Consider the following 13,402-nt stretch of genomic DNA (forward strand, 5'->3'; position numbering starts at 1 on the left):
AGCGCTGGTGTCACTGTACTCAGCGCTGGTGTCAGTGTGCTCTATCTCAGACCTGGTGTCAGGGTGCTCTGTGTCAGCCCTGGTGTCAGTGTGCTCTATCTCAGAACTGGTGTCAGTGTGCTCTGTGTCAGAACTGGTGTCAGTGTGCTCTGTGTCAGAACTGGTGTCAGTGTACTCTGTGTCAGCCCTGGTGTCAGCGTGCTCTGCCTCAGCGATGGTGTCAGTGTGCTCTGCCTCAGCCCTGGTGTCCGTGTGCTCTGCCTCAGAGCTGGTGTCAGTGTGCTCTCAGAGTTGGTGTCAGTGTGCTCTCAGAGTTGGTGTCAGTGTGCTTAGCACTGGTGTCAGTGTGCTCAGCGCTGGTGTCAGTGTGCTCAGCGCTGGTGTCAGTGTGCTCTCAGCATTGGTGTCAGTGTGTTCAGTGCTGGTGTCAGTGTGCTCTATCTCAGTACTGGTGTCAGTGTGCTCTGTCAGCCCTGGTGTCAGTGTGCTCTGCCTCAGCGTTGGTGTCAGTGTGCTCTGCCTCAGCGTTGGTGTCAGTGTGCTCTCAATGTTGGTGTCAGTGTGCTCTCAGCGCTGGTGTTGGTGTCAGTGTGCTCAGCGCTGGTGTCAGTGTGCTGTATCTCAGTGCTGGTGTCAGTGTGCTCAGCGCTGGTGTCAGTGTGCTCTGTCTCAGTACTGGTGTCAGTGTGCTCTCAGCGCTGGTGTCAGTGTGCTCTCAGCGCTGGTGTCAGTGTGCTCTATCTCAGCGCTGATGTCAGTGTGCTCTCAGCGCTGATGTCAGTGTGCTCTCAGCGCTGATGTCAGTGTGCTCTCAGCGCTGGTGTCAGTGTGCTGTATCTCAGTGCTGGTGTCAGTGTGCTCAGCGCTGGTGTCAGTGTGCTCTGTCTCAGTACTGGTGTCAGTGTGCTCTCAGCGCTGGTGTCAGTGTGCTCTCAGCGCTGGTGTCAGTGTGCTCTATCTCAGCGCTGATGTCAGTGTGCTCTCAGCGCTGATGTCAGTGTGCTCTCAGCGCTGGTGTCAGTGTGCTCAGCGCTGGTGTCAGTGTGCTCTATCTCAGCGCTGGTGTCAGTGTGCTCTCAGCACTGGTGTGATTGAGCACATTGACACCAGTACTCTTAATATATGCAATTCATTTTTTTTTCTTGAATTATTTTTTCCCCCCATTATAGATGTGAATGGGGCCTCATGTCTAGGTTATGCCTAAGGCCTCACAAAGCCTAGAGCCACCTCTGGTAGGTTGGCAACACTGATCCCAAAGCCCGGCAACTGCGGCTGGATGCCACCATCTTGAATGTGAAGTCAGCAGCCCCAGTAGACGTAGAGCTGTCATTCAGTTGATTCTCTACACTACAGTATTCTCTGCATTCCTCTTTCGGCTGCCATATAGTACTAGGGATACAGTATTTTCTTTTAAAGAATAACCGTTACTGGACAGTGCTGACCAATCAGAATCCACCTAGCCCATACTGTGAGTGCTGGAGGAGAAGAGTGAAAGACAGGATTTCAAATCCCTGGACCGGTAAAGCATTATCCCGATGCCCGACAGCGGGTAATCGTGGAACCCTGGTACAACGGGACTGGGGAGGGGGCCCAGTGTACAGTAAGTTCACCTTACAGATTTTCTGTAAAGGTGAACAAACCCTCTAAAGGAGAGTATTGCAGCAAAAGTGGTTTATATTTAAAGTGATATTAAAGGCTTGCTTTTTTTTTTTTTTTAAATAACAAACGTGCTATACTTACCTGCTCTGTGTAGTTATTTGGCACGGAGCAGCTCGGATCCTTCTCTTCTTGGGTCCCATGTCGGTGCTCTTGGCCCCTCCCTTCTGCCAAGAGCCCCCAGAGCGAGCAGCTTGCAGTAGGGGGACCCGGGGCACAGCTCAGCGTGGCCATTCACACAGAGAGTTGCTGCTAATGGTGGGTGTGGTCAGGTTGTGCTTACAGTGGGAGGAGCTTACAGTGGTATGGTTAGACCCTTTATGACCAAGGTCAAAACAAAAATAATAGATATAAAAAGTTTCACTGCCACAAACAGAGAGCAGGCAGGCTCTTTATTGCAGAAGAGACATGCAATGCACATGTGCAGCTCAGCTTACACCTCTGGCCTGGTCTCTGTGTGCTGGAATGACTGATTCCTGTGCATGCGCAGGAGTGATGTCATACTACGCTGACCCATGAAGAAGACTGGAGACCGCCACACAGCTGAAGATGCTGGCACCATTGAGGGGCGTTGTCACTGAAGCAAAGGTAAGTTTAGTTCTGTAAAGTCCTTATAAAGTCTGGAAATCTTTTACCTTAATGCATTCCCTGCATTAAGCTAAAAAGTGTCCCAGTGTTTGTATCGCCCAATCACCCCGTTCTATACTTACCTATGTCCTCTCTCAATCCAGCGCTGTGCCCGTCTGCAGTGGCGCTCTCCTCTCCCTCTCTCTGCTCACAGAGGCAGCAGAAGGAACCATTGACTCCTGCCAATCGAATCCTGTGAGCAGAGGGCAGGCAGCGGGGCTGAGCCACGCTGTGTGGGCCAAAAGACACGCACAGCCTGGCTCAGGATCAATCCTGCAGGTGTGCCCCCATTGGAAGTGGTCTGCTATTGGTTGGTACACAAAGAAGGGGAGGAGCCAAGAGCTCCAGCAGGTGACCCCAGAAGAGGAGCACAGAGTAGGTAAGTGTAATATGTTTATTTTATTAATGTTGGCTCCCGCTCCTGTCACTCATATCCTGTGAGCCAATGAGAAGTGAGAGAAGACAGAAGTCTGACCTCTGTGTCTGATTGGACGCGCAGAACTGTGGCTGGTGAGTGAGCCTGCTCTGGGTGCCCCCATGGCAAGCTCTTTGCTCTGAAGGCACTCTGAGGGCACTTGGCAGGTGGGAGGGGCCAGAGGCACCAGTGGGGGACCTGAGAGGATGAGGGCTGCTCAAGTATGACGTGTTTGTTTGTTTCTTTTTAAACCCTGCCTTTATTATCATTTTAATGCATTTTCTGCATCAAGGTAAAAAACTTTCTGCATTTAGCTTTCCCTCCAGCCCCCCCCCCCCCCCCCTAATTCTTACCTGAACCCGATCTCGATCCAGCAATGTGCACGAGAACAGAGGCTCTCTCGGATCTCTGCCTCCTCATTGGCTCAGTCACAGCCAGTAAGGAGAGAGCAGGGGACAGTGGCGTCACTAGGGTTGGAGTCACCTGGTGCTGAAAACATTGGTGTCACCCTCCCTCCACCAATTATTGTCCCCCCTCAGTACAGACCCCCCCACTAAGTACAGACCCCCTCCCTTAGTACGGATACCCCCATCAGTGTAGAATCCCCACTCTTAGTGCAAACCCCCCCTTTTAGTGCAGACCCCCCATCAGTATAGAATCCCCCTTAGTGCAGACCCCCATCAGTATAGTATCCCCCTTAATGCAGACCCCCACAGTAAAGACACCCCCCTTAGTGCAGACCCCCCATCAGTATAGAATCCCCCTCAGTGCAGAGTCAGACCCCCATCAGTATAGTATCCCCCTTAGTGCAGACCCCCCATCAGTATAGAATCCCCCCTTAGTGCAGACCCCCCATCAGTATGGAATCCCCCTTAGTGTAGACCCCCCATCAGTATAGAATCTCCCTTAGTGCAGACCCCTACAGTATAGACACCCCCTTAGTGCAGACCCCCATCAGTATAGACACCCCCCTTAATACAGACCCCCCATCAGTAGAGACACTCCCCTTAGTGCAAACCCCTGCAGTATAGACACCCCCAATTAGTGCAGACCCCCCCATCAGTATAGAATCCCCCTTAGTACAGACCTCCCAATCAGACCTCCACTGCAGGTGTGGGCATCATCCCGGTATAACCCCCGGAAGCTGAGTAGGCACATCTGCGTACACTCGGCGGGAAGGGGTTAAATAAAAAACGGTGTCACTTTTATTCCTATAACAAGGAATGTAAACATCCCTTATAATAGAAAAAAAGCATGACAGGACCTCCTAAATATGAGATCTGGGGGTCAAAAAGACCTCACATCTCATATTTACACTAAAATGCAATAAAAAAACTAAAAAAATTTTGTCATTAAATTTTTTTTTTTAAATGTCCCTTTTAGAGCTATGGGCGGAAGTGACGTTTTTAAGTTTCTTCTGCCCTGCAATGTTATTTGAGACGGGTGGCGGCCATCTTCCCCTCACTCATCTCCATACTTAGCAAGGGGCAACATCCGATCGCCTCCGCGGCTGCCGACGGCTCCGCTAAGCAGCGGAGGGCACTGGAGCATGGCTGGGGGGCCCCTCTCCCACCACCGATAGAAGTGATCTTGTGGCGAATCCGCCGCAGAGACCACTCTTATCGGAAACCGGACCCGCTGAAGAAGAGGATACCGGGGTTATGGCAGCTAGCTGCTTCCATAACAACCATATTCCTCTTCAAAGTTAGGACGTATATGGGCGCGCTGCGGTCTGGAAGGGGTTAGAATGGACAGAACTGTACGGTGCTGCCGGACGTCGTGGTTTTGCGTACCTGAAAACATTCCGCGCTTTCCTATGTGTGGGGGGACATTAAGAGGTGATGGTGCGCCATGTGCATCTTCTAAAGGGCAGCACATATTTCCTGCGGGTTGGGGAACGTGTGCGATTAGCGTGTGTTTCCCATCCCGCATATGTGTGATTCTAGTCTTAGTAGTTCATTTTTAATTTTTTTGTTGTAAACTCAGCTTCTTCGCTGGTCTTCTGGTCTCCAGCGCCGCCATCTTGACTCTGGGAAGCCGGCTGTGACTTCCTGCTGTTCCACAGCTGGCACCCCACCGCTCATGTGCGAGATCTTGGCACCCCAGATGTTTTGGAACTACATTTCCCATGATGCTCAACTACACTGCAGAGTGGCTGAGCATCATGGGAAATGTAGTTCCAAAATATCTGGAGTGCCAAGGTTCGCCATCACTTTCCTAGGGCATGAGACTTGTCCCAGGAGGCTGCGGGAGGGGAGGAGCCGAACCTCGGTTTTTCTCACCTAGGGGGGAGAAGCAGAAGTGGGATCGGGTACCTGTCAGAAAAAGGAACCCACTCCAAAAAAAAAAGTTGCTATAGCGGTAGAGGAGGGGGGAGGAGGATGGGCAGAACTTCACTTTTTAATCACAAATCTACAAATATTTGTAAATCTATAGCAAAAGGTCGCCCAGTATTGGGATGGCAGGGATCACCTATGCACTCAAAATATCTCACTGATGCTTTGGCAGTCTGATTGGCACCAGTTTGGTTCCTTATTCTGTCAGTAATTCCTCTGATAAATGTCACTCACAGGCACTTCACTAGAGCTGATCATCAGCATCAACCTTCTGCTTTACACATTCAGGATGGCAAACTGCAGGCTCAGAGCTCTGAGCAGAGCGACCTCGTGTGGTGAATATGCACCATCACATGTGAGCTGAAGATGCTTTATCTATCTTTCACCAGAAGGGGTCAGTGCTGCTCATATTCTTTATTGTTTAACTAGTTGCTGACCGCCGGCCGTCAAATGATGGCCAGGCGGCGCACCTATTGTGGCGGGAGGCCGTCATATGACGGCCTCCCGTTTAAACAGGGAATGCACGCGATCGTGCGCGCGCATCCCTTTTTTTTCGGTGGCGGCGTGTCACGGAGACACCGCTCGCCACCGAAGGGGGTGAACAGCCATTCGTTATGGCTGTTTACCACGTGATCGGCCGTGATGAAGTCACGGCCGATCACAGATGGTCACACCCCGAACGTGCACGGCGCATGCGCGCGATCGCGAGCGCGCTGCGCGTGCACGTCGGTGGCGGCGTGTTCCCCGGGAACACTACTCGTCACCGACGCTGGTAAACAGCCATTGGCCGGCTGTTTACCCACGTGATCGGCTGTGAGCCTTTCACAGCCGATCACAAAAATGTAAACAAACTGGGTAACGGGATTTTACCGGGTTCTCCTCCTCACACACCGATCGTGTGTGAGGAGGAGATTGCGGTAACATCTCGTTACCGCATACAGTGTACACCAATCATACTGATTGCCCCCCCCCCCCGATAAAGAGGACCTGTCACCACCCCTCATAGTACCTGTCAATCACAGTCCATCAGAGTACCTGTCACAGTCCATCAGAGTATTTGAGTACCTGTCACAGCACATCAGAGTACCCGAGTACCTGTCACAGCCCATCAGAGTACCCGAGTACCTGTCACAGCCCATCAGAGTACCTGTCAGCCTATCAGAGTACCCGAGTACCTGTCACAGCCCATCTGAGTACCCGAGTACCTGTCACAGTTCATCTGAGTACCCGAGTACCTGTCACAGCCCATCAGAGTACCCGAGTACCTGTCACAGCCCATCAGAGTACCCGAGTACCTGTCACAGCCCATCAGAGTACCCGAGTACCTGTCACGGCACATCAGAGTACCCGAGTACCTGTCACGGCACATCAGAGTACCCGAGTACCTGTCACGGCACATCAGGGTACCCGAGTACCTGTCACGGCACATCAGGGTACCCGAGTACCTGTCACGGCCCATCAGGGTACCCGAGTACCTGTCACGGCCCATCAGGGTACCCGAGTACCTGTCACGGCCCATCAGGGTACCCGAGTACCTGTCACGGCCCATCAGGGTACCCGAGTACCTGTCACGGCCCATCAGGGTACCCGAGTACCTGTCACGGCCCATCAGGGTACCCGAGTACCTGTCACGGCCCATCAGGGTACCCGAGTACCTGTCACAGTCCATTAGAGTACCGAGCACCTGTCACAGTCCATTAGAGTACCGAGTACCTGTCACAGTCCATCAGGGTACCCGAGTACCTGTCACAGTCCATTAGAGTACCGAGTACCTGTCACAGTCCATTAGAGTACCCGAGTACCTGTCACAGTCCATTAGAGTACCGAGTACCTGTCACAGTCCATTAGAGTACCGAGTACCTGTCACAGTCCATCAGGGTACCCGAGTACCTGTCACAGCCCATCTGAGTACCCGAGTACCTGTCACAGTCCATCTGTGTACCAGAGTACCTGTCACAGTCCATCTGAGTACCCGAGTACCTGTCACAGTCCATATGAGTACCTGTCACCGCCCTTCAGAGTACCCAAATACCAGTCACCAAACCATCAGAGTACCTGTCACCAGGCCATCAGAGTACCCGAGTACCTGTCACCAGGCCATCAGAGTACCCGAGTACCTGTCACCAGGCCATCAGAGTACCCGAGTACCTGTCACCAGGCCATCAGAGTACCCGAGTACCTGTCACCAGGCCATCAGAGTACCCGAGTACCTGTCACCAGGCCATCAGAGTACCCGAGTACCTGTCACCAGGCCATCAGAGTACCCGAGTACCTGTCACCAGGCCATCAGAGTACCCGAGTACCTGTCACCAGACCATCAGAGTACCCGAGTACCTGTCACCAGACCATCAGAGTACCCGAGTACCTGTCACCAGGCCATCAGAGTACCCGAGTACCTGTCACCAGGCCATCAGAGTACCTATCTCCAGCCCATGTCTCATAGAATATACATTGGGGTGTTTGCTTTCCAAAATGGGGTCATTTTGTGGGTAATTTCACTGTCCTGGTGGTCCAGGACCTTCAAAAGTGTGATGGGTAGGAATGAAATGAGATGTGTCATTTATGCTCCTAGAACGCCTGAACGTACTACTTCAATGTTCGGCCTCTCTATGTGGCCAGGTTGTATAAAAGTCCTACACATGTGGTATCGCCATACTCGGGAGGAGTAGCAGAATGTATTTTGGGGTGTAATTTTTGCTATATACATGCTATGTGTTAGAAATATCTTATAAATTGACAATTTTGTGTAAAAAAAAAATGCGTTAAAATTTTTTTCCACATATTCCAAAAACTTCTGGAAAAAAATGAACCGTTCAAAAGACTCATTATGCCTCACAGATTATACGTTGGGGTGTTTGCTTTCCAAAATGGGGTAATTTTATGGGAAATTCCATTGTCCTGGTACTCCAGGGCCTTCAAAAGTGTAATAGGTGGTTGAGAAATGAGATGCGTAATTTTTGCTCGTAGAACGTCTGAAGGTACTACATCAATGTTAGTGCTCTGTATGTGGCTAGGCTGTGTAAAAGTCCTACACATGTGGTATCGCCGTACTCGGGAAGAGTAGCAGAATGTATTTTGGGGTGTAATTTGTTGTATGCATATGCTGTGTGTGAGAAATAACCTGATAATATGACAATTTAGTAAAAAAAAATTAAAAAAAATAAAAAATCTTCATTTTGCAAAGAATTGTGGGAAAAAATGACAACTTAAAAAAACTCACCATGCTACTTACTTAATACCTTGGGATGTCTACTTTGTAAAAAGGGGTCATTTGGGGGGTATTTGTACTTTCCTGACTTGTTAGGGTCGGTTCACACAGCAGGCGAGGCGAGGCGACTCCGACTTGCCTCGCCGCGACCTCAGCGGCGACTTGCAAATGACTTCTGTATAGAAGTCAATGCAAGTCGCCCCGAGGTCGCCCAAAAGTAGTACAGGAACCTTTTTTCTGAGTCGGAGCGACTCGAGTCGCTCCTCTCAGAACGGTTCCATTGTACAGAACGGGGGCGACTTGCGAGAGCGAGGCGAGGCGAGTCGTGTCGCCTCGCATCGCCCGCTTTGTGAACCGGCTCTTAGTGTCTCAAGAAATGAGGTACACCTGATGTACTGAAGGCCTGATCAGAAGTGATCAATTTTCAGTGATTGGCACCATAGTTTGTAGACTCTATAACTTTCACAAAGACCAAATAATATATACTAATGTGGGTTATTTTTACCAAAGATATGTAGCAGTATAAATTTTGGCCAAAATTTATGAAGAAAAATTACTAATTGGCAAAAATTTATGACAGAAACGAAGAAAAAGGCATTTTTTTCACAAAATTTACGTTTTATTTTATTTATAGCACAAAAAATAAAAAACCCACTAGTGATTAAATACCACTAAAAGAAAGCTCTATTTGTGTGGAAAAAAGGACGCAAGTTTCATATGGATACAGTGTAGGATGACTGAGTAATTGTCATTCAAACTGTGAAAGCGCTGAAAGCTGAAAATTGGTCTGGTCAGGAAGGGGGTGTAACTGCACTGTACTGAGGTGGTTAAAAGTATTACTGATTAAAAAAAAAAATAACAATAAAAAAAAAACTCCATGCAAATAATTATTGAGTTTCTCCCTTATAAATAAGTGCAATTATTACAACACAATTATTACAACACATTTTTACATATATTATGCTCCAATCAATCTTTTAAAAATCTGCAATGCAATGTTACAAATAATTATCCTATAAATGCGATGAAATCAAACAGAAAAGATTGTGAATATGTGATGAAAAAAAGGGTTAAATTAAATATGAACAAAGAAAAGTAATATAAAAGAAATAAATAAGAGTGTAGAAAAAAAATAATAATAATGATAATAATTAAAAAAAAATATATATAAATAAGAGTCTATAAAAAAGTTACAATATATAAATATATATGAAAACATTTCATGAATTAATATATAATATAATAGATAAGGGTGTATAAAAAAATAACAATAGTTAATAAATATAAAAATAACTATAAATACAGGTGTATAAAATAGTGAATAAAAATAAATATTGATAATAGCCAAATACCCTCTGAGTGCTCTACTTCTACGTTCTTTCTATGCAAATTCAGTATCTTTTTGTTTATTGCCAATGTTATCATTTTCTTTTTGTGTGTTTATGGAAAAAAACTTAATCGCGTTTCAAAAAATAAAAAAAAATAAAGGTGTCTAAACACAAAAAAAAGAAAAAGGATTAAATCTAGAAAATAAAAAAAAATAAGGGTGTGTGTAAATAAAACAATCTGTCATATATAAAACAAATATAAATAAGAGTGCATAAAAATAATAAAAATGATAAATAGTAAATATAGAAATAAAAATTGTGAATAAAGGGGTATAAAACAATAAATAAAAACCTTAAACATAATTGTATTTATTTATTTTATATTATATTTATGTTTTTTTTGCCAATGATAATAAAATGGTAATAAAATAATAAAAACCTTAAATATACTTTTTTATTTTCTATTATATTTATGTTTTTTTATTTATTTAATTTTTTAAATTTTTATTCTTATTATTTAGGGTGCTCTGCAATAAAAATGTAAATAAATGGGGTATAAAATAATAAATAATAATGTTAAAGATAATATTTTTTTATTTTCTGTTATATTTCTGTTTTGTTTTGTTATGTTTATTTCGATTTTTATTGTAGAGCTGCCTGAATAATTAGAGTGAAAGATATATATATATATATATATATATATATATATATATATTTTCTTTTTTTAATAGGGTAAAAAAATGACAGGCTGTGTATCACTGTATTATCTGATTGCTCTAAGTCGGCTATTCACTGCTATCTTGCCAGCCCAGTACTGGTCAGTCTGATAGACATTGCCATCATCGATCAGTGGTGGACCAGGGTATAGTCGTGAGCCACCAGCAATGCTAATGCTGAATCATGGCACTAGCAACGGACACCCGCGTGACTTGTCAGGGGGTGGACTAGAACTCATGGACAAACGCAATCCAACAGCAGCCCGCGCCTTTGGAAGGCGGCGCGCATTGTCACACGCCACCGCTCCTGGCTGATATACTAGAGACATTTCTTTATCTAGAAGCTAGTTTCTCAGTGCCGTTAGCAGCTCAGCATTGCCATCTACAGGCATTACTGAGAATTATACCCGCACGCTGCTGAGCTGAAGAGACGCTCTCTTCTCTATGAGACCTGCGCACAAGCTGTAGCTGGCTTTGCTGATGCCTGCCTCGGAAGGACCCCGTTGTACTGTCCATAACGTCGCTTAGCAACCACCCGTCCTTGCCAACCGGAGTGCGACCATAGTAACCCACAGACTGCAACATGGCAGAGGGAGGGGAGCCGATCGTCAGACCCAGAAGGATCTTTATTCAATCCGGGGCGTTAATATAGATAAAGTAGGCACAATTCTTTTTTCTTTATTGAGTGGCATTTAGTTCACACCAGAATGTCGGCTTGGAAGCCGCACGTTTCCTGCACCACCTTCAAAACGCACCACAGTTGCGATTTGCAGCGGGGTGTTAATGTTACGTCATGAAATGCAGGTCGCACGCGCAGGGCACTCGCCTGCACCAGATCGCGTGCTACAGAAGTACTATGCCATCCGCTTGCTGTGCGTTTCCCTTAAAGGAGTGCATGACCTGCTTTTGGTGCAGTTCGGTGCGACTCGGTCCATTCACAATGAATAGGCTAAAATCGCACACCGCATGTGAATGGCAGAGGAACGCTCAGTACGTTGTTGTGCGATTCCGTGGTGTGGAACGGCCCTTCACTCATTTGTATGCGGAGGCCGAGCTGCAATGCCACTTCATGTGAGCTCTGGTGCATTGCGAGAAAATTGCTCCAAGTCTGCGTTTAAAAAAAAAATGAATATAAATAAGGGAGTATAAAAAAAATGCAAACAATATATATTTGTGAATACATTTAATGAATAAATATAAAAATAAATAAGGGGATATATAAACAATCATAAAATAGTTAATAAATGTAAAAATAATTATAAATAAGGGGGTATAAAATAATAAATAAGGGCAAGCGATTAATAATGCCCATAGCAGCTGACCAAGGCAGCTTTGTGGTGTGAACAGGGCACAGAGATAATAATGGTTTTCTATGGTCCTATGTGGTGACCGGTGCTGATAAAGTGCAGAAAAATGCATCCAGCGTGAATGAGCTCTTAGGTGAGGTTGTCACTTTTTTCTTTTCAAGCCAAACCCGAACACTCTAGCAGCGCACAGTACGTTTTTTGTTTTTGTTTTAGGGTGCTTTCACACTGCAGCCGCCCAAGCACAGGATTCAAAACCCGGACTGTCCGGGTGAATCTCGGACAGGTGGTGACCCTACTCTTAGGCCTCAGCTATCCACACCTCTGTGTGAAGGACCGTCTTTGCCCGCATCCATTTATGTCTATTGGGACGCAGTAGCAGCATGGATATAGCCACCGGGGCCAGCTTGGCAGTCGTGCAGGGGCATGTCTCTGAACGTCTGTGCAGGCACTGCGTCCCAGTAGACATAAACCATACTGCTTGTACCCAGAGGCATAAAACACTTGGGTACCCCATGCAGGCATGGGGGGGGGCCCTTAGCATAGGTACGTCTGTGTGAATGAGGCCTTTAACCTCTTGCCAACCTGCTGCAGTACCTATACTGTGGGGGATTGGCTCTTTCAGGCATGGTAAAGTACCTGTACATCGGGGCTTTCTTCCGGGTCCGCTCTCTCACGCATGCGTGCGCACCCAGAAACCCGAGCTGTCATTCACTGCAGCAAAAGCCAAGCAGTGGGTCTTAGCCAATGATTTATGGCCGGGACCCACTGATCGGCTGAGCGAATGACAGAAGAGAGCAACAACACAGAGCTCTCTACAGATGGCAGCAACGTGCCGCTTTTTTTTCTCCCTGCAAAGTAGGGAATAAAAATCAGAACATTACTTAATAAAAATCAGCACATTGTACATACAGTAACCATTGTCAGGCACACAGTTAACCTTTTGATCTAATGTTAACCCCTTTCCCAGTCAGTGTCATTAGTACAGTGACAGTGTATATTATTAGCACTGATCACTGTATTAGTGTCACTGGTGGTGTCAGCATCAGTTTGGCTGCTTTCACACCGAGGCGTTTTTTAGGTGTGTTAGCGCTAGAAATAGCCTCTAATGCCTGAAAACCTCCTCCCTATTCATTCCAGTGTGACTTTTCACACTGGGGCGGTGCGCTTGCGGGACATTCTGAAAAGTCCTGCAAGCAGCATCTTTGGGGCAGTTTGGGAGCTCTGCATACACTGCTTCCAAAACTCCCTGCCCATTGAAATGAATGGGCAGCGCTGCCAAAGCTCTGCGACATGGGCGCTTTTAACCCTTTCTTTGGCCGGCAGTGGGCTAAAATTAGCGACGCTTTACCGCTAACGCGGAGCGACTACAGTGTGAAAGTAATCTAAGTGTCAGATTGACCGTGCACTAAGGGAGTCCCACTATAAGTTGCTGATCGCCACCATTACTAGTATAAATAAATAAATATAAACTCTAGTATATATCCCATAGATTGTAGACGCTATAGTTTTCATACAAACCAATCAATATACACTTTTTTTTCTTTTTTTACCAAAAATATGTAGCAGGATGTGTTTTGGCCAAAATATAAGAAGAAATTAAATTTTTTTTTATTTTTTTATTGGATATGTTTTATAGCAGAAAGTAAAATATATATATATTTTTTGCTTTTTTTTAATATTTTCAGTCTTTTTTCGTTTATATAATAAAAAATAAATAATGCAGTGGTGATCTAGTACCACCAAAAGAAAGCTCTATTTGTGTGAAAAAAAAATATATAAATTTTGTTTGGGGACAGTGTTGCATGACTG

The sequence above is a fragment of the Lithobates pipiens genome, unplaced genomic scaffold (genome assembly GCF_037356315.1).
Source record: "Lithobates pipiens isolate NorthernLeopardFrog02 unplaced genomic scaffold, aLitPip1_a1.2 Scaffold_19, whole genome shotgun sequence".
Taxonomy (NCBI): Eukaryota; Metazoa; Chordata; class Amphibia; order Anura; family Ranidae; genus Lithobates; species Lithobates pipiens.